The sequence below is a fragment of the Phyllopteryx taeniolatus genome, unplaced genomic scaffold, assembly GCF_024500385.1.
Source record: "Phyllopteryx taeniolatus isolate TA_2022b unplaced genomic scaffold, UOR_Ptae_1.2 contig_24, whole genome shotgun sequence".
NCBI lineage: Eukaryota > Metazoa > Chordata > Actinopteri > Syngnathiformes > Syngnathidae > Phyllopteryx > Phyllopteryx taeniolatus.
This window is the reverse complement of record NW_026903162.1, coordinates 1,622,625-1,646,575: the sequence shown is the minus strand read 5'-3', so window position 1 is coordinate 1,646,575 and position 23,951 is coordinate 1,622,625.

The window sequence follows — 23,951 nt, the reverse complement described above, 5'->3', positions numbered from 1 at the left end:
TATACTTTCAATTCAGGTTGAATATTTAGTTTTTGTGCGCAATGCAGAATGTCTGTGCGCGGAAAACACATCAGCAGTGCGCAATTGCGCACACGCGCAGCTTGGAGGGAACAGGCATTGGCTTGTCCATCCATCCATTTTCTGAGCCGCTAATCCTCATTCGGGTCGCGGGCTTGCTGGAGCCTATCCCAGCTATCATCGGGCAGGAGGTGGGGTACACCCCGAAGTGGTTGCCAGCCAATCGCAGGGCACATACAAACAAACAACCATTCGCACTCACATTCACACGGGTAATTTAGAGTCTCCAATTCATGCATGTTTTTGGGATGTGGGAGGGAACCGGAGTGTCCGCAGAAAACTCATTGACTTGTGAGCGCGTCGTTTTGTGGCAAACAAATGAGCGGCTAGAAGCAATTGTTTCCTATGCGGTCCCTCTAACAGTGTAACAGTGATATGGCCCAAACAAGGAATTCGCTCCATGAAGAGAGCACGCAACTTTCAAGTCCGTGGGACCGAAGTACTGTATGCAGATTGGTGGAAAAAGTACTTACACTCTGCACTTAAGTGGAAGTACAGATACATATGTAAAGTAAAAAAATAAACAAACAAATAAATAAATAATAATAATAACAGCGGCACGGTGACCGACTGGTTAGAGCGTCTGCCTCACAGTTCTCAGGACCGGGGTTCAATCCCCGGCCCCTCCTGTGTGGAGTTTGCATGTTCTCACCGTGCCTGCGTGGGTTTTCTCCGGGCACTCCGGTTTCCTCCCACATCCCAAAAACATGCATGGTAGGTTAATTGATGACTCTAAATTGCCCGTAGGTGTGACTGTGAGAGCGAATGGTTGTTTGTTTATGTGTGCCCTGTGATTGGCTGGCAACCAGCCAATCACAATCACAGGAGAGACACGGAGGTCAGAAAGGACACAAGCAATTGAGTAGGCTTACTTTGAGACTGAGGAGCCGTGCTCCCGCCGTAGAAGCTGCAATACTCTGGCGAGAGTTTCCGGGATATGGCGGGCTTAAATGTAGGTGGTAACGAGCTGAGTGGTTGTCGATAATGCGGGGAGGTGGAGGGGGCACGGTCGGAGGGCTAAGAGCGCAGGAGGAGACAGGCTTGAGTAGCGATACGTGCAATGTAGGGTGAATCTTCAGAGACAACGGAAGTTTCAGTTGAACAGAAGTGGGATTGACAATTTTAGTAATAGGGAAGGGACCAATAAAGCGCAGAGTGAGCTTGCAGGATTCTGTCTGGAGTGGGAGGTCATGGGAAGAAAGCCAAACGGACTGACCCACCTTGTATTCAGGCATAGGGGAGCGCTGACGGTCCGCGAGCCATTTGTTTGGTTCCGCAGACCGGGTCAAACCCGCCCAGACGTCCTTCCACATGGCCTGGACCCTTTTGAGGTGATCTTAAACCGCGGGAACCGCCACCGCCTGCTCCTGTTCTTTGAATAATGGGGGTTGGAACCCGTAGCAAGCCGTGAACGGGGACATACCGGTAGCGGAACTGGTAAGGGAATTGTGGGTGTATTTGATCCATGGGAGGTACGAGCTCCAGGAGGGGTTGTGTGCAGCAACATAGCGGAGGACCGATTCCAGGGACTGATTTGTCTGCTCTGTCTCGCTGTTGGTCTGTGGGTGTGTTAGATAAATTGTAGAAGTTATAATTTATTTGCTTAGCTTGCATTAGTATAATGGACAATTTTAGATGTTTCGCCTTCAAAAAGAAGACTCAGTATCATCCATGGAAGGGCGCCTGGACCAAGGACGTGATCGGCTGTGGTCGGGTCGTGACAGGTGTTGGTCCAATATTATGTGTTGTGTCTTATTGCTTAGAATACTATGTCTGGGAAAAACCCTCTTATTATCAAATATTTTGTGTCGTGTCTTATTGTTTAGAATACTATGTCTGGGAAAAACCCTCTTATTATCAAATATTTTGTGTTGTGTCTTATTGCTTAGAACATTATGATTTGTAAATCCCTCCTATTTCAAATAAATGCAGGAGCGAGGGGGGGGATTGTTTAGAGCGTGTTGAGAGGCTGTGATCTGAACAATCTCCCATACGCCCTCCTCATGAGAAAAAGAAACCAGCGTCTTCATTCCTTTTGTGTCTATTTTTTATAATGTTGGGTAAGATAAATCCAACATTAAATTGGTCCTTCGAGCCGGATGTCAACACACCCGAGGATTCCAGTTGTGGAGCCGACTTCCAGTTAAGAGACCGTGGCCACGGCAAGTAAGACCCTTTACGGGACTGGTCTTCGTTCTCCTCAACTGGGATCTGAAGGTTGACGACAATCAGGATTGAAGACGAGTGGTGAGTTAAATTTTTTTAAAAAAAATTTAGGAAAAAAGGATTAAAGAGTGAGTGAATTGCGCGACGAAGAAGTCTGCGGCAGAATAAACACTAACACTAGTCACTGGCAAGTGGTCAGAAGGACGGCGGAGTCCGACAAATTCCGCGAGGACGGCGGGGTCCTGTACGTACTTAAATTCCGTGTTTCTGTGTTTCCGTGTTTTCGTGTGTTTATAAAAACATTACTAATATCGTGTGTATGTGTAAAAGTATGAATGTATAAGACTGGATTGTAAGTGACAACTGGGTTTGGAAGCAAAGGCAAGAATTCTCCGCCCCGACTGGGGTAGAAGCTTGAGAATTACCAAAACTCAGACATTTATTGTCACCCTGTCATTTTTGAATAAAGTCAGTATTTAGGTCACTCTAGGTGCAAATGAACTGACTTCCAAATTCACAAAAATGGGAAATAATAACAGTAAACCGGATCCAAAAATAGGCCTAACGTGTAAAGATTGGAAATATGTTCAACTCCAAAACCCTTCCAAAATAGAACATTTAAACACGTGGATAACCAAATACGGTTTCGCTGGCCAGCTAAATTCGCAAAAAATAGTTCAACTTCAAAACGAAATAAAGTGTCGACACAAAAATGATATATCACAAATACAAAAAGATGGATTTGACGACTTACTCTTCTGGTTAAACATGGCGTCTCAAAGAGAAAAAGGAAGGGAGAATAAGAAACACTTAACAAATGAACAAAAAGAGCAGGAAGGTAGGCATAAAAATATGTTGTTTCAAAGACAGGAAGATGACGAGACAGGACCAATAATAAGAATTAGCGAGAAAAAGATAATTGAAGAAAGATGTAAAAATAATGAGGAAACAAAAGCATCAGCACCCTTGTACCCGGTTTTGCCACCTCATGAACTTCCTCCAACTCAAGAGGCACAAACACAACGAATTTTACGATCGGGAGGGGTACAAATGAATTGGCCTAAAACTATGGGAGAAACATTTTCTCCCATTCCCAAAATAACAAATATAACCTCAGACGAGGGAGACATGGATTTATATCCGATGATTGAGGTGGCAAATCCAAATGTACAAGAAGACCGCAAAGAAACTCTTTTGGTCTATAGGACCTGGACTAATGAGGATGTGAAAAAGGCCGTAGCCGGCATCACACCTTACAAAGTAGACATTGTCCAGTTTGTTGAGGAAATGGAAAATCTTAGACAATCTTATCATTTAAATGGGACAGAAACTCAACAAATTTGGATGACTGCAATGGCATCTTTGCCGAGGGGATTGGGACCCAAGACACCATGGTGTTATAATGCCACATGATGACAGAGAATTACAACATAGAGTTAGGGGTTTGATAGAGAGAACCACAGCCAGGTTCCGCAAAAGAGCAAATTACACGGAAATTAATAGGGTGAAACAAAAGGATGACGAACTTTTTGAAGAATATAGAGTTAGAAGACTGCTTGTTTTAAAGCAAACAGCGGCTTGAATGAGGATGCCAATCCTCAGGGCCCTTATCAACAGCAGTTAAAAATGCTTTACATGCGAATTCGAAAGAACACATTAACAGATGGGTAGATAAACATTGGATAAACCTAGCAACTGGCCCTCTGGAGGAATATGTTAATCATGCCCTCCACGCAGAAAGAGTGTTAGACAAAAAGAAAAAAAAAATAGATGTCTTCCTCGACGAAAGAGCAGAAATATACTATCAAGGCAGAGAGAGAGATAATTTTAGAGGACGCGGCAGAGGCCGTTGGAGAGTAACATATGATAGAAATCGAAATTATTATGATAATACCATCTGTTGGTGCTGTGGAAACAAAGGCCAGATTGCGCGTGATTGCCCTAATAAAAATAAAAGAGAATACGGACAAACTACCGCATGACTAAGCCAGCCTGCTTCCCAACTCAACAAATCCTCTTGTGTAAACATTACAGATAATGAGGAGGTGGATTTTAATTTACAGGACATTCTGAGTTTGGACACTGCAAAAACCTGAAAAAACGTTATCAGTAAATGGTAAAGAAATGACATTTCTTTGCGATACAGGAGCATGTAGGACTGCATGTCAGGAAAAGATTCCAGGTTCCAGACTATCGGGACATAAGGCAATAGTGAGATCTGCAAATGGACAAATTACTTTTGCCATGGAACTTGAGCCTGTGTGGATTAGAGACCCACAGGGGAGAACTTGTAGAATGCCCATTTGCAAAGTCCCGGAGTGCCCTGTCAATTTGTTGGGAAGAGATGGCTTATTCCAATTAGGACTTGTACTCATTCCATCATCAAATGGAAATATTGTAGTGAAACGAAAACATGAATTAAAGAGAGAGGACCTCTATTTAACACTGGAAAACAAAGAAAATACATTCTATTACACAATCGATATCACAAACAAACCACCGTTAAACATGGGGAAGGCCCTAGTGTCTGCAGCCTTGCAGCTTATCACAGAATTTGAAGATAAAAAACAATGTGATCAGCTGCATATAATTCTGTGGTACAATAACACACAAGGGCCAGACCTAGAATATGAAAACAAGTTACGACATGCGACACCTAATGAGATTACTGTAGATTATCTATACTCAGATAATGAAGCAAAAGTCGCGGCAGGAATTATTTTACCAGACAAATTAAAGGAACTGTATAAAAATACAAGTGTCCCACATGTTTCATTGTGCAAAGATTATGAGTCACAGTGGAAACATATGGGAACATTAGTAAAACAAGGACAAGAGACAGATGATTGGCAGCAAATAGAAAACAAACTGGAATACAGTGCATCAACTGGTCTAATTAGAAAGGCGGTGTTTTGGACAATACAGGTTGATGAAGGGAAACACATGCAACCTGTTTGATTAGACCAAATGATTCTCACTGAAATTGATGAAGAAATATTGAGAAAAAGTTCCTAAAAAATTATGGTCCACGGGACCATTTGATATAGGCCTTATTAAAGGGGCTTTACCAGTACAAATTAGACCCAAAACAGAATATAGACCAGGGATTCGTCAATATCCGTTAAAACCAGATGCACATGAAGGAATCAAACCAGTAATTGAAGCACTAATTAAGGCAGGAGTTATAGTGGATTGTCCAGATTCACCATGTAACACACCCATTTTTCCCATAAAAAAGGCCCCACCTTCAATTGGTTGGCGAATGGTGCAAGATTTACAGGCAGTAAATTCTGCAGTAATACAGAGAGCAGCATGCGTACCAGATCCACACACATTGTTAAATTCATTGAAACCAAGCGCTAAAGTGTTTACAGTGGTAGACATAAGTAATGCTTTCTTTTCTATACCAGTAGAAAAGAACAGTCAATTTTGGTTTGCATTCACATTTGAAGGAAAATTTACTAGATTGCCACAAGGTTACTGTGAAAGTCCAACCATTTATTCACAAATAATGAAAACAAGCATGTCTAAATTCACTCCCCCAGGAGGGAGCCAAATTTTACTTTATGTAGATGATATGCTGCTGGCATCTCTAGATAAAGAGACATGCATCACAGATTCATTGGCCTTACTGCATCATCTAGCAGAAGAGGGACATAAAGTTAACAAAAATAAATTACAATGGTGTAAAAAACAAGTCAAATATCTAGGCCATAATTTAAGTGTAGGAGGAAGGACTATATTAGAAGACAGAAAAGCTATAGTCTTAAAAGCCCCTAAACCACAGACAAAGAAACATATGATGTCATTTTTAGGTGTGACAAATTATTGTAGAGCATGGATTCCAAACTATGCAGAAATTGTTGCACCATTGTCAAAATTGATGTATGAAACAAACCTTAAAATGACATCACCTATTCAATGGAATACAGAGGCAGAAAAGGCCTTCTGTGACATTAAACAACATTTGGTGTCCAGCACTGCACTGGCCCTTCCAAATTATGATAAACCATTCATTCAAATGGTAGATTGTAAAAACTATTACATGACCTCCGTACTTACACAACAATACAGTGATAAGCTAAGACCATGGGCTTATTTTTCGACTAAATTAGACAACGTGACATGTGCATTACCTCATTGTGTCAGAGCAGTTGTGGCAGCCTCGATGGCAGTTGAGAGCAGTTCCACAATTGTGTTATTTCATCCATTAACTCTTAAAGTGCCGCATACAGTGTCTGCTCTCCTATTGCAAACCAATATGGCATTTTTATCACCTGCAAGACATTTATCTTGCATGGCCATCTTGCTGTCACAACCACATTTGACTGTTGAGCGATGCACAACCTTAAATCCAGCCACACTAATACCCTTACCTAATGAAGGCACACAGCATGATTGTCAGGAATTGGCTGAACAAACTGCTAAATGTAGATGTGATTTGAAAGATCAACCATTAAGTGATGGACAAGTTCTATATGTAGATGGTTCTTCGAAAAAAGATGAACTAGGTAAGACAAAAACAGGATACGCGGTGGTAACTGATACTATTGTACTAAAAGCTGAGTCACTACCATCACATTACTCTGCCCAAGCTGCTGAATTAGTAGCATTAACCGAAGCATGCAAACTAATGATAAATAAAGATGTTACAATCTATACTGATAGCCAAAATGCTTATTCCACAGTTCATGTGTTTGCGCAATATTGGGATAACAGAGGAATGATTACGTCAACAGGGAAGCCAGTAACACATGCTGAATTACTTAAACAATTATTACAGGATTGGTTCCTTGTTGTCACAGGAGTTTCAGGACAAAATAATAATTGGTTACTATTGGTGGAACAAGCAGCAAATGTAACGAGAAAAGATTGTGTAGTTTGCATGGGTCCCAGGCCTTTGTTGCGTATAGTTCACACAATTATCACAAGATTGTATTATTCCATTAATGAACGCTACTGTACCAACTAAGAGGTGTAAATCATGGGATCCTATATATCCCGTAACAGAAGCAGATAAACACAAACCGATGTTTTCTACTTTAGTGGCACCAAATAATTTCACTTGTATAAACATGATTAGTAAAGGGAAAAAATTAGGACCACTGAACGACACACAGTGTAAAGTAATCTTAAAAGTCGGACCAAATTTTGTGCCAGTGTCACGGAGCGACATCTGGTGGTGGTGCGGAGATGATAGACTGTTTGATAGATTACCTAAAGACATATCTGGATTATGCGCTATTATCACTTTGATATTGCATGTGTCAGTATACCCTATGCCTGTTCAAGATTTAATGGAAAGGGCACCAATGTTTTTGTCCAATCTAGAACATAGACAAAAAAGAGATTTGTCCTGGAAGGGGCAAAATAATCCAACATACATCGACGCCATAGGTGTTCCTCGTGGGGTGCCGAATCAATACAAATTGGCTGACCAAGTTGCAGGAGGATTTGAGTCTTTCATATGCTGGTGGTGTACGATTAATAAAAATGTTGATAGGATAAACTACATCCACTTTAATGTACAGAGATTAGGAAATTGGACTCAGAGTGGCTTGGAAGCTGTGCATGAGCACCTCAAGGCTACCTCTTTAATGACGTTCCAGAACCGCATAGCTGTCGACATGCTCCTCGCAAGAGAGGGAGGTGTTTGCGGTATGTTTGGAGAACAATGTTGTACATACATTCCAAACAATACTGCTTCGGATGGCAGCTTGACCAGAGCCATCGATGGTCTACGGACCCTCAATCACAAGATGAAGAACCACTCTGGGGTGGACACCTCCTTGTGGAACAGCTGGATGGACGTTTTTGGTAAATATAAAACCCTAATTTCACCAATATTGATATCAATTGCTGTTTTTGCAGCCATTCTGACATTATGTGGATGTTGTTGTATCCCATGCATTCGGGCATTAATCAGTAAATTAATCACCACAGCCATAACCCACATGGAATCGTATGGAGCTGATGTATCCATTACTGTAAGATGATAATGATGATAATGATGATTTTGCTTTAACTGATTTGTTTCCTGATACAGATGATTACGATGTTTAAACTACAACATTCATATATGACAAGTTTACTCTGAGTGTAAATGTATTTGTTTCATAAAAATGATTCTACAGTTAAAAATCGAAATGAAGTGACTGTAAGATGATATGAGAATTTGTGCAAATACATGATAAACAGGAGGGAAATGTTAAATATATTATAGAAGTTATCATTTATTTGCTTAACTTGCATTAGTATAATGGACGATTTTAGATGTCTCGCCTTCAAAAAGAAGACTCACCATCATCCGATGGAAGGGCGCCTGGACCAAGGACGTGATCGGATGTGGTCGGGTCGTGACAGGTGTTGGTCCAATGTTTTGAAATATGTTACTCACCAATTATTCAGTACTCGAGTAGTTTTTTTTCTCACTGACAACTGTCTAAGTATTTATTTGGAGGACTACTCTTTGTCCTTCTTCTCTTAAATTTCAAATGCTGTTGCGCCGTAGAGAATCCTACTCGAAATAACATTGATGAATGTGACCTATTAAAGTCTCTTTGTACTGTACATGTCCAGGAATTATTGATCACACACAACACATAGATATGCTTGTCACCAGAATTTCAGACTCTTAATTAATCTCTCTTAATTATTTCATACTTTGTACTAATTGTACAAATATTGCTGGAGTCTCTTTATTACTTACAAAAAGCTTAAAGTTCTGTTAACTGTGTTTATGTGGAAATCTTTTAATCTAACTATTGCAGTTTCTGTATTATCATTCCATGTGTGTATATGTTTAAAACTGATGCTGTGACAATGTAATTTTAATTTTAAAATAAATACATGTGATCTTATGTATTCAGTATGAAAAAAACAACAACTCAAGCACTGAGTAACTGGAGAGTAACTTGTATTTCATTATGCAATTTTATTCGGTGCATGAACGTCAAATAGATCCAAATATGGGCGTGCGTGCACAGGGGTCTAAAATGAGAAGATTGGATTTGGTCACATTACATTACATTTAGATGACACATTACATTACATTACATTTCTGTATGACATACTTTCCCAGGCAAATAGAATCAAGCTTCAAGGTTTACCATTTTAATTAAAGGTGACCAATTTTTCTTAAAGTTATCCATTTGCTAATTATGTTTGGCAGAGATATTTTCTTGTGTTATATATTCTATGACAAGATTTTGCCATTGGTTAATGTTGATAGCTTGTTTATATTTCCAGTTTAACAATATTTTTTATTATTTTTTTTTTGGTGATTGCTGGAATTACAAGTATCGTTTGAGCGTGTTTATTTGGAAGATCTATACCTTTTATATTCACCCAGCAGACAAAGATTAGGAGAAATCAGAATCCTACTGTTAAAAACTGAGGAAAGTTTCTGTACGGGTGTACATTGCCAAAGAGCATGAAAATAAGTGTCTGGAGCCTTTTCAATACAATGAGTGCATATGTTTGATTTTGAATAGCCCATTTTATGCATACTATTTTGCATAATGTGTGATCTATGGAATATTTTGAACTGGATTAGCTGGAAATTACTGTTTTTTTTTTGTTTTTGTCATTGGGAATGTATTTCTACAGATTTGTGCACAGTAATCATTGTCAGTAGAAATTGAGAGGTCTTTTTCCCATTTTGCGATTGTTCAGTGTATTGAAATAGTACTTGAGATTAATTTGGATACTTTTGAAAGGAGTTTTTTGTTTTGTGGGAGTAGTTCTACAATTTTCTGAACAAAAACGGGTAGTTTAGTATTCACGTGTGTTGAGAATCTTTTTTTGCATTGTTGTTCTTATTTTATAGTATTGAATGAAGTTGCCACCTCTAATTTGAAAGTCTTGGAATAAGCTTTCACGTGACATGAATGCATTACATTTGAATAAGTGATGCGGTCAATTCCATTTTGTTCCCATGTGCTGCAGTAAAGGGATGCTTTGTTTATCTCAAAATCGGGTTTGTGCCAGATTGGGAAGGAATGATATGGTGCTGACTGAGATTGTGTCGTTTCTAGACTTTTCCACCAAGCTGATAAAGTGGCTGCAATAATCGGATTCTTAAAACAATTGTGGCGTCTAGTGCTGATAAATGGGAGGTCTGAAAGTTTGGTGCTATTGCGGTCTATCTGTTCTACTTCCAACCAAGATTGTTGTTTTACATGTGGATGTAACCATTTAATGAGGTACTGTATTTTGGCTAGCTAAGTAATAGTGTTTGAAGTTTGGTGCGTCAAGTCCCCCTTCTGTTTTACCTTTCTGAAGGGGAGCTAGGCTAATTCTAGTTTTTCTTATTTTTAAGAGTAATTGTTTAAAATGGCAGAGTCTAGCATTTGGAACCATTTGAATGTGGGTTCGAATGGGATCATTGAAAATAAATTGTTAATTTCTGGTAATGTTTTCATTATTACTTTACTTTTACTGTAGTTACATTTTTTTCTTCACGCTCTAAAAGTGAGCTAGGTAGGCTGTTCCAACGTTTTAAATCATCACAAGGTATGTGATTTACTTACTCTGTAAGTTTTGCTGAGATATCAATGCATAGATATTTGATAGTCCCTGTCGGAATAGGAAAGTTTGGATTTTGGTCCGCGGCATTCCATGTGTTAGTCGTTATAGGGAATATTATTGATTTCGATCAATTGATAGCATATTCTGCTAATTGCGAAAATGTCTTAATGAGGTTAAAAACTGTTTGAAGAGATGCCTTGGGTTCTTGTAAATAAAGAAGAATATCATCTGCGTAAAGATTGATTTTGTGTTCTGACACAGGAGTACAGACATCTTTAATGCTAGTGTTCTGCCGTATTGCTATTGCCAGTGGTTCGATAAATAATGCGAATAGCAGGGGCGAAAGTGGGCATCCTTGTCTAGTTCCTCTTTGTGAAGTGCAACTTTGTGATGTGACCCCATTTGTGGTGACACTTGCTTTGGGTGAGTTGTATAACGTTGCCATCCAGTGAATATTTGAATCACCGAAGCCAAATTTGTGAAATTCAGCAAAAAGGAAAGACCAGTTAACTTTGTCAAAAGCTTTTTCTGCATCTAGTGACAAAACAATTGTTTTTAGATTATTACGCTGAGACATACTTATTAGTTTTATCAGTCGCCTGACATTGTTGGTGGAGCTCTGTCCTTTCATAAAACCTGTTTGGTCACAGTGTATTATCGACGGGAGAATGTTTTTCTAGTCTTAGAAACGATTTTGATGACCGTATTAATGAGTGACAGCGGTCGGTAATTAAGATGGATGAGTGGGGTCTTTCCCTGGTTTCAGTTGTAGTTTTATTGCGGCTTTGTTCATATGGCTTCTAATTAGGCCTTTATCTTTTATCTCCATCACAGTTCTGAAAAATAGTGGTTCTAGTATAGACCAGAAATGTTCATAGAACTCTGTGGAAAATCCATCATTGCCTGAAGCTCTACCTGTTGGGTTATCGTTTACCGCCTTATGCAACTCTGCGAGGGTTAATTGGGTGTCTAAAAACTATACTTTCTTTACTTTTAAAACTTTACTTTCTGAAGTTAATTGAGGGATGTTTTTGTTATTGAAAAACGTTTCAATGTCGTTTTTATTCGGCTTATTGTGGGATGAATATAAGCTACTGTAGTAGTTGTACAACCCCAATTCCAATGAAGTTGGGACGTTGTGTTAATGTTCATGTTCGACCTGTTAAATTAATATTTAATTGAATACACTACAAAGACAATGTATTTAATGTTCAAACTGATAAACCTTATTGTTTTTAGCACAAAATCATTAAATTCGAATTTTATGGCTGCAACACATTCCAAAAAATGTGGGACAGGGTCATGTTTACCACTGTGCTACATCATCTTTTCTTTTAACAACATTCAATAAACGTTTGGGAACTGAGGACACTAATTGCTGAAGCTTTGTAGGTGGAATTCTTTCCCATTCTTGGTTGATGTACAGCTTCAGCTGTTCAACAGTCCGGGGTCTCCGTTGTCGTATTTTACGCTTCATAATGCGCCACACATTTTCAATGGGAGACAGGTCTGGACTGCAGGCAGGCCAGTCTAGTACCCGCACTCTTTTACTACGAAGCCACGCTGTTGTAACACGTGCAGAATGTGGTTTGGCATTGTCTTGCTGAAATAAGCAGGGGCGTCCATGAAAAAGACACTGTATGTACCTTTCAGAATGAATGGTGCCTTCACAGATGTGTATGTTACCCATGCCATTGGCACTAACACAGCCCCATACCATCACAGATGCTGGCTTTTGAACTTTGCGTCCATAGAAGTCCGGATGATTCATTTTCCTCTTGGCCCAGAGGACACGACGTCCACAATTTCCAAAAGCAATTTGAAATGTGGACTCGTTGGACCACAGAACACTTTTCCATTTTGCATCAGCCCGTCTTAGATGAACTCGGGCCCAGAGAAGCTGGCGGCGTTTCTGGGTCTTGTTGATAAATGGCTTTTGCTTGGCATAGTAGAGTTTCAAGTGGCACATACGGGTGTAGCGCCGAACAGTATTTACTGACATTGGTTTTCTGAAGTGTTCCTGAGCCCATATGGTGATATCGTTTACACATTGATGTCGGTTTTTGATGCAGTTCCGCCTGAGGGATCGAAGGTCACGGGCATTCAATGTTGGTTTTCGGCCTTGCCGCTTACATGCAGTAATTTCTCCAGATTCTCTGAACTGAATTATGGACCGTAGATGATGAAATCCCTAAATTACTTCCAATTGTAGGTTGAGGAACATTGTTCTTAAACTGTTCGACTATTTTCTCACGCACTTCACAAAGAGGTGAACCACGCCCCATCTTTGCTTGTGACTGACTGAGCAATTCAGGGAAGCTCATTTCATACCCAATCATAACACCCACCTGTTCCCAATTAGCCTGTTCACCTGTGGGATGTTCCAAACAGGTGTTTGATGAGCATTCCTCAACTTTCTCAGTCTTTTTTGCCACCTGTCCCAGCTTTTTTGGTACGCGTTGCAGCCATAAAATTCTAAGTTCATAATTATTTGCTAAAAACAATAAAGTTTATCAGTTTGAACATAAAATATATTGTCTTTGTAGTGTATTCAATTAAATATAGGTTGAACATGATTTGCAAATCATTGTATTCTGTTTTTATCTATGTTTGACACAACGTCCCAACTTCATTGGAATTGGGGTTGTAGAATATATCATTAATATCCTGTGTTGATTGAGTAAATTTGCAATTTGAATCTTTTATGATTGTAATTAGTGTTTTTTCTTTGTTACATTGAAGTTGGTTCGTGAGAAATGTTCCTAATTTATTATTGTGCTCAAAATTGGTATAGCTTAGCTTTGGTAGTAGGAGTAGTTCTTTTTGATAATATACAATCAAATTGTTTAGCATTATAAAGTTGGTTCCTCAGTAGGTCTGTCGGATTTATTGGATATTCTTCTGTGAGTTGTTTTATTTTCATCTCCAATTCGCTGTCTAATTTTTGTCCTTGTTTTAACAGTATGACATGATTTTGCCTCTAATTACAGTTTTCCCTGTTTCCCAAAGTAAGGATGTGGATATAGTTGTGGAATAATTCATATCTAGAAAATCTTTCCATTCCTTTCTTACAAATATATCAAACTCTGGGTCTTTCAGTAGAGAAGTATTAAAGTGCCAGCTTGGAGACTGTATCATGTTTGATTCATGTTTGGGGCAGAACGAAATTGGAGCATGATTATTATTGGATGTATTTTGGAAGTACTGTTTTGAGTGTTCCGGGCACGTCCCACCGGGAGGAGACCCCGGGGAAGGACCCAGGACACGCTGGCCTCGGGATCCCCCTTGGAAGCGCTGGATGAAGTGGCTGGGGAGAGGGAAGTCTGGGCGTCCCTGCTAAAGCGACTGACCCCGCAACCCGACCTCAGATAAGCGGTAGAAAATGGATGGATGTTTTGATCAACTGAGTTATTTGTAAGAAAGTAGTAAATTCTAGAGAAGGAGCGGTGTACTGAAGAAAGAAAGTGTTAAATATATTGTAGAAGTTATCATTTATTTGCTTAGCTTGCATTAGTATTATGGACCATTTTGAGAAAGGAACATGTCTCGCCTTCAAGAAGATGACTCAGCAGGAATCATCAGAGAGAAGGACGTGGCCGGGACGTGGCAGGTGTTGGTCCTATGTTTTCACCTTGAAACCTTACCCTTAGTGTGTTGTGTCTTGTAGCTTAGTACGTTATGTCTTGTAAACTTAGAAACCTCCCTATTTCAAATAAATACAGGAGCGACGGGAGAGATTGTTTAGAGCGTATTGAGAGGCTGTAATCTGAACAATCTCCCATACGCCCTCCTCATGAGAAAAAGAAACCAGCGTCTTCATTCCTTTTGTGTCTATTTTTTATAATGTTGGGACTGTTGGGATAATGTACGGGACTGGTCTTCATTCTCCTCAACTGGGATCTGAAGGTTGACGACAATCCACAGGATTGAAGACGATTTTGGCGAGTTCAATTTTAAATTTTTTTAGGAAAAAGGACGGCGGAGTCCGACAAATTCCACGAGGACGGCGGAGTCCTGTACGTACTTAAATTCCGTGTTTAATAAACCCTGTGAATACTAGTCAATGGCGGGTAAAATAAAGAAACTAGGAAAGTTTCGTGGCGTCGTAGTTAAATTCCGTATAGGACGGCGGAGTCCTCTAACGAGCTGTTGACAGACGTAGTTAAATTCCGTATAGGACGGCGGAGTCCTCTGACGAGCCAGTGTGAATGAAAACTGTTTGAATCAGAGTGTAAATGGGAAATGGGAAACCACTAGGTTTTTCATTCCATACCAAAACAGTGGGAAAGTAAACGGTGGACTTTTGTGGATGCAAAGGCAAGAATTCTCCACTCGAAAGAGTTGAAGTGAGAATTACCACAGAAAGTAAATTTGAATCACCGTCCTACTGAAAAGAAACAGTGTTCTAGACTACCCTAGGTAGTATTACACTGAACCAAATTCTTTCAAATGGGGAAAGGAAGGAAAAACAGGGATACACTGCAGTGTAAAGGTTGGAAGTTCATTAAATTAAATAAAAAAAAAAAAACTGGATCCTGATAAAATGTAATATTTAGAGACAGGGATAACTGAACACGGCTTTAATGGTTGGTTAAATACACAAAAAATAGCCGCGTTGCAGGAATCAAATTATATAAAATAAAAGAGAATACGGACAAACTACCGCATGACTAAGCCAGCCTGCTTCCCAACTCAACAAATCCTCTTGTGTAATCATTACAGAGAATGAGGAGGTGGATTTCAATTTACAGGACATTCTGAGTTTGGACACTGAAAAACCTGAAATAACCTTGTCAGTAAATGGGAAAGAAATGAAATTTCTTTGCGATACAGGAGCATGTAGGATTGCATGTCGGGAAAAGATTCCAGGTTCCAAACTATCGGGACATAAGGCAATAGTTAGATCTGCAAATGGGCAAATTACTTTTGCCATGGAACTTGAGCCTGTGTGGATTAGAGACCCACAGGGGAGAACTTGTAGAATGCCCATTTTTGAAGTCCCGGAGTGCCCTGTGAATTTGTTGGGAAGAGATGGCTTATTCCAACTAGGACTTGTACTCATTCCATCATTAAATGGAAATATTGTAGTGAAACGAAAACATGAATTAAAAAGAGAGGACCTCTATGTGACACTGGAAAGCAGAGAAATTACATTCTATTACACAATCGATATCCCAGACAAACCACCGTTAAACATTGGAAAAGCCCTGTTGCAGCCTTGCAGCTTATCACAGAAGTAGAAGATAATAAAAAATTTACCTACTCATACATGGTAGGTTAATTATACAGTGCGTCAACTGGTCTAATTAGGAAGGCGATGTTTTGGACAATACAGGGTGATGAAGGGAAACACATGCATCCTGTTTGATTAGACCAAATGATCCTCAATGAAATTGATGAAGAAATATTAAAAAGTTCCCAAAAAATTATGGTCCACAGGACCATTTGATGCAGGCCTATTCCCTTTTTTTTAATTCCTCATATGTCGGTGAGTCCGAAATCGTGCATATATTCAGTCGTTTGTGTAGAGCGAGAGGAGCAATGGAGAGAGGACACATCCTTGGGGCGCCCCGGTGCTAATAGTGCGTGTGGATGAGGTGGTGTCCCCCAGCCTCACTTGCTGTGCTTTGTCACAGTGGCTGTCTGTTGTCGTACGAGAGTGGCTCCAACTACTGGAGACAAATTCCTTATGTGTTTTTGACATGCTGCCAAATAGTGAATTACTTTTGCCAATAGACAATAAAAAAATACAGACGTTTGGTGTGGATAGGTGTTTTATAGCAAGCCAGCAAACTCGTTAGCTGACCAAAAATATCCATGCATCCATTTTCCGTACTGCTTAGCCTCACTCGGGTCGCGGGTGTACTGGAGCCTATCCCAGCTGACTGGCCAAGAGGTGGGGTACGCCCTGAACTTATCACCAGCCAATCGTAGCCAAAAATATTTTTTTAAATAGATTTTTGACCTCGACATACTTGTTCTTTCCCGAAACTCGCTGTTGTGGCTTTGTCACTCTGCATTATTTGCATAACTGTTGTTGTTGATTACGTACCTCTTTGTCTCCATTGTTTTCTCAGGTCTACTGGCGAGCTGGAATTGTTACCATATATTTCGCTAATTCACACCGCCACTGAGTGGGAACTGAACCCACGCTGGCCGCTCCAAAGTCAGGCGAGTGTACCACTACAGCATCAGTGACTTTGAGTGCAATTGGCTGGTAACCAGTTTGGGGCGTACCCCGCCTCCTGCCCGAAGAGCTGGGATAGGCTCCAGCACGCCCGCGACCCTTGTAAGCGGCTTGGAAAATGGACTGATGAATGGATGAACATTTCTACTGGAGCAATCCTTTGAAAACATGAAATTCGGTTCGATCTGCAATCTGTGAGGAAGGTGACGCCGTGTGATCGAGCCCATATGTGGTTGGACCGTCTGGGATCACCACAGTTACTCAAAGTAGTGGCATGTTGGCTTTAAAGTTTACAAACACATACTTGATCTTGCCACAATTGCGTGCCAAACAGGACACGCACCGATTTTATAAAAACAAAACAGTTGTTCATCATCACGCGTTTGCCTCAGTTGCCATTGACAATAACAACACACTCATATCCCTGTTTCACAAGCATTTAACTTCCATATTACTTTTTAAAAGGCTATGTCAGCTCACTCAAAACAGTTGGGGAAGACATGGAAGAAAAGTGCTATGTAAATAAATTTGATGTTGCTATAATCTGGAGGCATCTGTTATGAGACATCACATAATGGTAATAGGTACATTGGAACATTTATCTACTGAAGAACACAATTACAATTATAGACAACTAGGTTTTTATTGAACACATGTAAGCAGTGAGACTCATGATAGCCATGAAAGAATCTTTTTTATCGCTTCCCTTGAAATGCAGTACACATTTAGCCAACAGATAGAGCTCCATTTTAAGTGCTTCGAAGCAACGAATCATTGTAGGCCAATTGTTTCAAAGTAATTAATTGCTTCAGAAAGCCTCAGTTCCTCCATCCCTACTACAAGGTGACCACGGTAAAGCCAGCTGGTGAGTTACGGGTGCACGCCTGTGATTCGCTTTGATTCGCAAGAGGGGAGGGCGAGGGAGTAGTGAAGTGCGGCTGTATTAAAATCTTACTGGCAGTTTCAACACTAGACACTGCACTTTTCAATGGCTTTATAATGTGCAAAAATTATAGAACATACCTTTTCATGACTACATCTATCTATAGATAGTTATGTGTTCATGCATGTTTTATTTTATTCTGTGTGTGCGTGTGACTGACAGAAAGTCTTTGACTTCCACGTTCAGCAATTTATTAATGCAGACACGCAGGTTTACAATAGCTCAAGTTTACACTTTTAATGTAAGAACTGACGTAGGTATTCTTCTCTTTGGCTGTCGAACTATCAAACGCTGGCCATGATTGACATCGCCCCCTGGATAGCCTGCAGCAAACGTCACGGGGGCTCATGTAGAAAGACTTGTGTGGATTTCCTACTGAAACATGGCGTACGCGCAAATCCAGAAAACATAAACACAAAAATATCCAGATGTATGAATCTGTGCGTACGCATGAATCCAAGCACATCATTTAGAATTGAGCGCACATGTTGGAGTAGTCGACTCCTCCCTGTCCATGCCATCGAATCCATTTTCTTCCGCTTATCCGAGGTCGGGTCGCGGGAGCAGTAGCTTTAATAGGGAAGCAGACTTCCCTCTACCCAACCACTTCAACCAGCTCTTCCAGGGGTATCCCGAGGCATTCCCAGGCCAGCCAGGAGACATAGTCTCTCCAGCATGTCCTGTGTCATCCCCGGTGTCTCCTCCCGGTGGAATGTGCCTGGAACACCTCACCAGGGAGGCGTCCAGGAGGCATCCTAATCAGATGCCCGAGCCACCTCATCTGGCTCCTCTCAATGCGGAGGAGCAGCGGCTCTACTCTGAGCTCCTCCCGGTTGACCGAGCTTCTCACCCAATCTTGAAGGGAGAAAACTCATTTCAACCGCTGGTAGCCGGGATCTTGTTCTTTCGGTCACGACCCACAGCTTATGACCATAGGTGGGTAGGAATGGAGATCGACCAGTAAATTGAGAGCTTCGCCTTTTGGCTTAGCTCCTTCTTCACCACAACGGACTGATACAAAGTCTGCATCACTGCAGATGCTGCACAGATTCGCCTGTCGATCTCCCGTTCCATTCTTCCCTCACTCGTGATCAAGACCCAAGATACTTGAACTCCTCCACTTGGGGAAGGATCTCATCCCCGACCTGCAGAGGGCACGCCACCCTTTTCCGCCTGAGGACCATGGTCTCCGATTTGGAGGTGTTGATTTTCATCCCAACCGCTTCACACTCGGCTGCAAACACCTCCAGTGAGAGTTGGAGATCATGGTTTGATGAAGCCAACAGAACCACATCATCTGTAAAAAGCAGAGATTCAATTCCAAAACCACACCCCTTCTATGCAAAGAAATTCTGTCCATAAAAGTTATGAACAGAATTGGTGACAAAGGGCAGCCTTGGCAGAGACCAACCCTCACTGGAAATGAATCTGACATACTGCCAGCAAAGCGAACCAAACTCTGACACCGGTCGTACAAGGACCGAACAGCCCGTATCAGTGGGTTCGGTACCCCATACTTTCAAAGTACCCCCCACAGGACTCTCCGAGGGACACGGTTGAATGGGTTCTACAAGTACACAAAACACATGTAGACTGGTTGTGTGAACTCCCATGCACCCTCAAGGACCGTACTGAGGGTGTAGAGCTGGCTCACTTTTCCATGGCCAGGACGAAAACCACACTGCTCCTCCTCCAAGACTTCCCGACGGACCCTCCTCTCCAGTACCCCTGAATAGACCTTACCAGGGAGGCTGAGGAGTGTGATCCCCCTGTAGTTGGAACACACCCTCCCATCCCCCTTCTTAAAAAGGGGGACCACCATCCCAGTCTGCCAATCCAGAGGCACTGCCCCCGATGTCCACACGATGTTACAGAGGCGTGTCAACCAGGACAGCCCCACAACATCCAGAGCCTTTACAAACTCCGGGCGGCTCTCATCAACCCTTGGGGCCTTTCCACCAAGGAGCTTTTTAATCACCTCAGTGACCTCAACCCCAGAGATAGGAGAGCCCGCCTCAGAGAACTCAGACTCTGCTTCCTCATGGGAAGGCATGTTGGTGGAATTGAGGAGGTCTTCGAAGTATTCTCCCCAACTACTCACAACGTCTCGAGTCGAGGTCAGCAGCGCCCCATCCCCACTATACACAGTGTTGATGGTGCACTGCTTCCCCCTCCTGACAGGCCGGATGGTGGACCAGAATTTCCTCGAAGCTGTCAGGAAGTCTTTCTCCATGGCCTCACCGAACTCCACCCACGCTCGAGTTTTTGCCTCAGTGACCACCAAAGCTGCATTCCGCTTGACCAGCCGGTACCCATCAGCTGCCTCAGGAGTCCCACAGACCAAAAAGGCCCGATAGGACTCCTTCTGCAGCTTGACGGCATCCCTCACTGTTGGTGTCCACCAACAGGTAAGGGGGTTGCCGCCACGACAGGCACTGACAACCTTACGCCCACAGCTCTCGTCAGCCACCTCAGCAATGGAGGCGCAGAAAATGGCCCACTCAGACTCAATGTCCCCTGCCTCCCCTAGAACGTGGGTGAAGTTCTGCCGGAGGTGGGAGTTGAAACTCCTTCTGACAGGGGATTCTGCCAGACGTTCCCAGCAGACCCTCACACGTTTGGGTCTGGCTGGTCAGACCACCATCTTCCCCCACCATCGGACCCAACACAACACCAGGTGGTGATCAGTTTACAGCTCCGTCCCTCTCTTCACCCGAGTGTCCAAGACATGCGGCCGCAAGTCCGATGACATGACCACAAAGTCGATCATTGAACTGCGGCCTTGGGTGTCCTGGTGCCAAGTGCACCTGTGGACTCCCTTATGCTTGAACATGATGTTTGTTATGGACAATCCGTGATGAGCACAGACGTTCAATAACAGAACACCGCTCGGATTCTGATCGGGGGGCCGTTCCTCCAAATCCTGCCATTCCAGGTCTCACTGTCATTGCCCACGTGAACATTGAAGTCCCCCAGCAGAACGATGAAGTCCCCAGCGGGCGCGCTCTCCAGCACCTCCTCCAAGGATTTCAAAAAGGGTTGGTACTCTGAACTGCTGTTTGGTGCGTAGGCACAAACAACAGTCAGGACCCATCACCCCACCTGAAGGCAGAGGGAAGCTACCCTCTCGTCCACCGCGCTGAACCCCAATGTACAGGTGCTGAGCCGGGGGGCCAATAAGTATACCCACTCCTGCTTGGCGCCTCTCACCGTGGGCAACTCCAGAGTGGAAGGGAGTCCAACCCCTCTCAAGAGGACTGGTACAAGAGCCCAAGCCGTGTGTGGAGGCGAGCCCGACTATATCTCGTCAGAACTTCTCGACCTCGCACACCACCTTGGGCTCCTTCCCCGCCAGAGAGGTGACATTTCACGTCCCGAGATCCAGCTTCTGTAACCGGGGATCGGATCGCCATGGTCCCTGCCTTAGGCCATCGCCCAGCTCACATTTCACCCGACCCCTATGGCCCCTCCCACAGGTGGTGAGCCCATGGGAAGGGGGACCCACGTAACCTTTCGGGCTGTGCCCGGCCGGGCCCCATGGGTGCAGGCCCGGCCACCAGGTGCTCACCTTCGAGCCCCACCTTCAGGCCTGGCTCCAGAGGGGGGCCCCGGTGACACGCGTCCGGGCGAGGGAAAACGAGATAAAATGTTTCCATCATCATAAGGGGTCTTTGAGTTGTACTTTGTCTGGTCACTCACCTAGGACCTGTTTGCCATGGGTGACCCTGCCAGGGGCATAAAGCCCCAGACAACTTAGCTCCTAGGATCATTGGGACACACAAACCCATCACCACAATAAGGTGACGGCTCAAGGAGGGGCCTGTACACGCCTACATTTTAATTTGCATATTATATCTAAATGGCGGCACGGTGGGTTAGAGCTTCTGCCTCACAGTCCTGAGGACCGGGGTTCAATCCCCGGCCCCGCCTGTGTGGAGTTTGCATGTTCTCCCCGTGCCTGTGTGGGTTTTCTCCAGGCACTCCGGTTTGCTCCCACATCCCCCCCCCAAAAAACATGAATGGTAGCTTAATTGAAGTCTCTAAATTGCCCCTAGTTGTGAATGTGAGTGCGAATGGTTGTTTGTTTGTGTGTGCCCTGCGATTGGCTGGCAACCAGTTCAGGGTGTACCCCGCCTCCTGCCCAAAGATAGCTGGGATAGGCTCCAGCACCTTGTGAGGATAAGCGGCTTGAGAAATGGATGGATGGATATTTAAATGACCCCTGCACCTGGGATCCCAATCTCTGCATGAACAGAAAAAAGAAAATGAAAAAAGTAATGAAGAAAAAAAAAATCTGAATGTGAAGTTGAGACGCTGCTCAATTAAGTGGTGTGCAAAAAAATCCTAATTGGCACGCTGTCCTCTGGCTTTAACAACAAGTGAAAGAGGAGTGACTGGGATAGCGTGTGTGCAGCTGTCAATGCTGTGGGGTCGGCACACAGCGCACACACGTTGAACTAAAAAGGAAGTGGTCAGACATTAAGGTGGATGTGAAGCGGAGGACAGCTGCCCACCGCCAAAGTGTGGCCAAAAAAACACGGAAGAACCAGCTCGGAGGGCCTCACCCCGTTTGAGGAGAGAGTCGCTGCGATCATGGGTGACACTGCTCGCTATCTCAGGGGTGGTGGGAGCACATTTGGCTGACTCTGATCACCCCACAATACCATGTATTTGTATAACTCACAACAAATGTGTTCATACAGTAACCTACACTCGGCCCTATGAGATAAAGGTTCATGCGTAAATGTTGTATGTATGGTATTTGTAAGAAATCTTTTGAATTCAAATAGAAGCAAGTCAGCATATTAAAGAGGAAATCAAAAACTTTGACTGATTACTCAATTTATTATTTTAATACACAGGAGACTGGGTGTCCAGTCGCAGCCACGCACTACATGTTCGGGGATTCGTCCACTGTCCCCGGTGTCTCTGGTGTCACAGACGCGGAGGATTCGATTACGCTCCAACAACCGACTGCTGCTGCCTGTCCTACTGGCCGTGTCCTCAGCCGTGCACACTGATAAAAAGAGCCCTTTGAATTTACATTGGTTGCACATGATTAAAATGTGTTAAAATGACATATATGTAATTGTATATATGTATATATGTAATGACACAATATGTCATTTTAACACATTTTAATCATGTGCAATCAATGTACATGTTCAAATTAAGTAAGTGAGGGCGATAGGTGGCATAAATGATCAAGGTATCAATTAATAGGTGTGCCCACAAATATCAGTGATTCATTAAATACACTGGTTAACAAATCAATTCTGAGTCCTTGCCTCTTTTTGCATTGTTGAACTCATATGTTGCCACGCATTAATTGTTCATCGGGGCAAATTGTTCATGTGCCTCTGATGTACATATTTATTTATTATAACAGTTTCCCAGCATCACCTCTAAGTGTCGCCAAAGGACCAACAGCTGCATAAATGTGCGTACGCCAGCCGTGAAGTTGACATCAGGCACCGCACATTTCCACTGTCATTTCACTCTTGATACATCTGACCTTTGCCATGAAAAAGAACGTACGCCACGTTTTTGTGGGTACGCACCTTTTGTACATGCGGCCCCTGGTCTCAGATTTTTTTCGTGTCTCACTTTTTTTACAACACCGGCACATTGTGCTGCCTATGGTTGCACACAACGCCGTACAATCACAACAAGAGAACTGGGAATAACCTTTCACAGATTTTTCAAATGTTCTGTATTGATAGCACAGGCTTTGGCGTGGGGAAAAAATTAGCAAGTTACGACTTACAATGTCCTTGTATTGCGTTTGATGGGAACGTTGACCCTCCCAACATGGCCACGACGTTTGCATGTCAGTTAGCCGTGCTACCACAAGGCGCTGGCGTTTCTAGTCTTATAATATCTACGGTGTCAAATGCTTCCCTATTGCTAATCATCACTGAACAAAAATAAATAAAAAACTAAATAAAATAAAAAAATATATATATTTATCGCAATTGATATTTTTCAAACCAAGTTGATGTAAAGCGTGACATTTTATTGACCCTTGAACCGGAATATAGTAGTGTT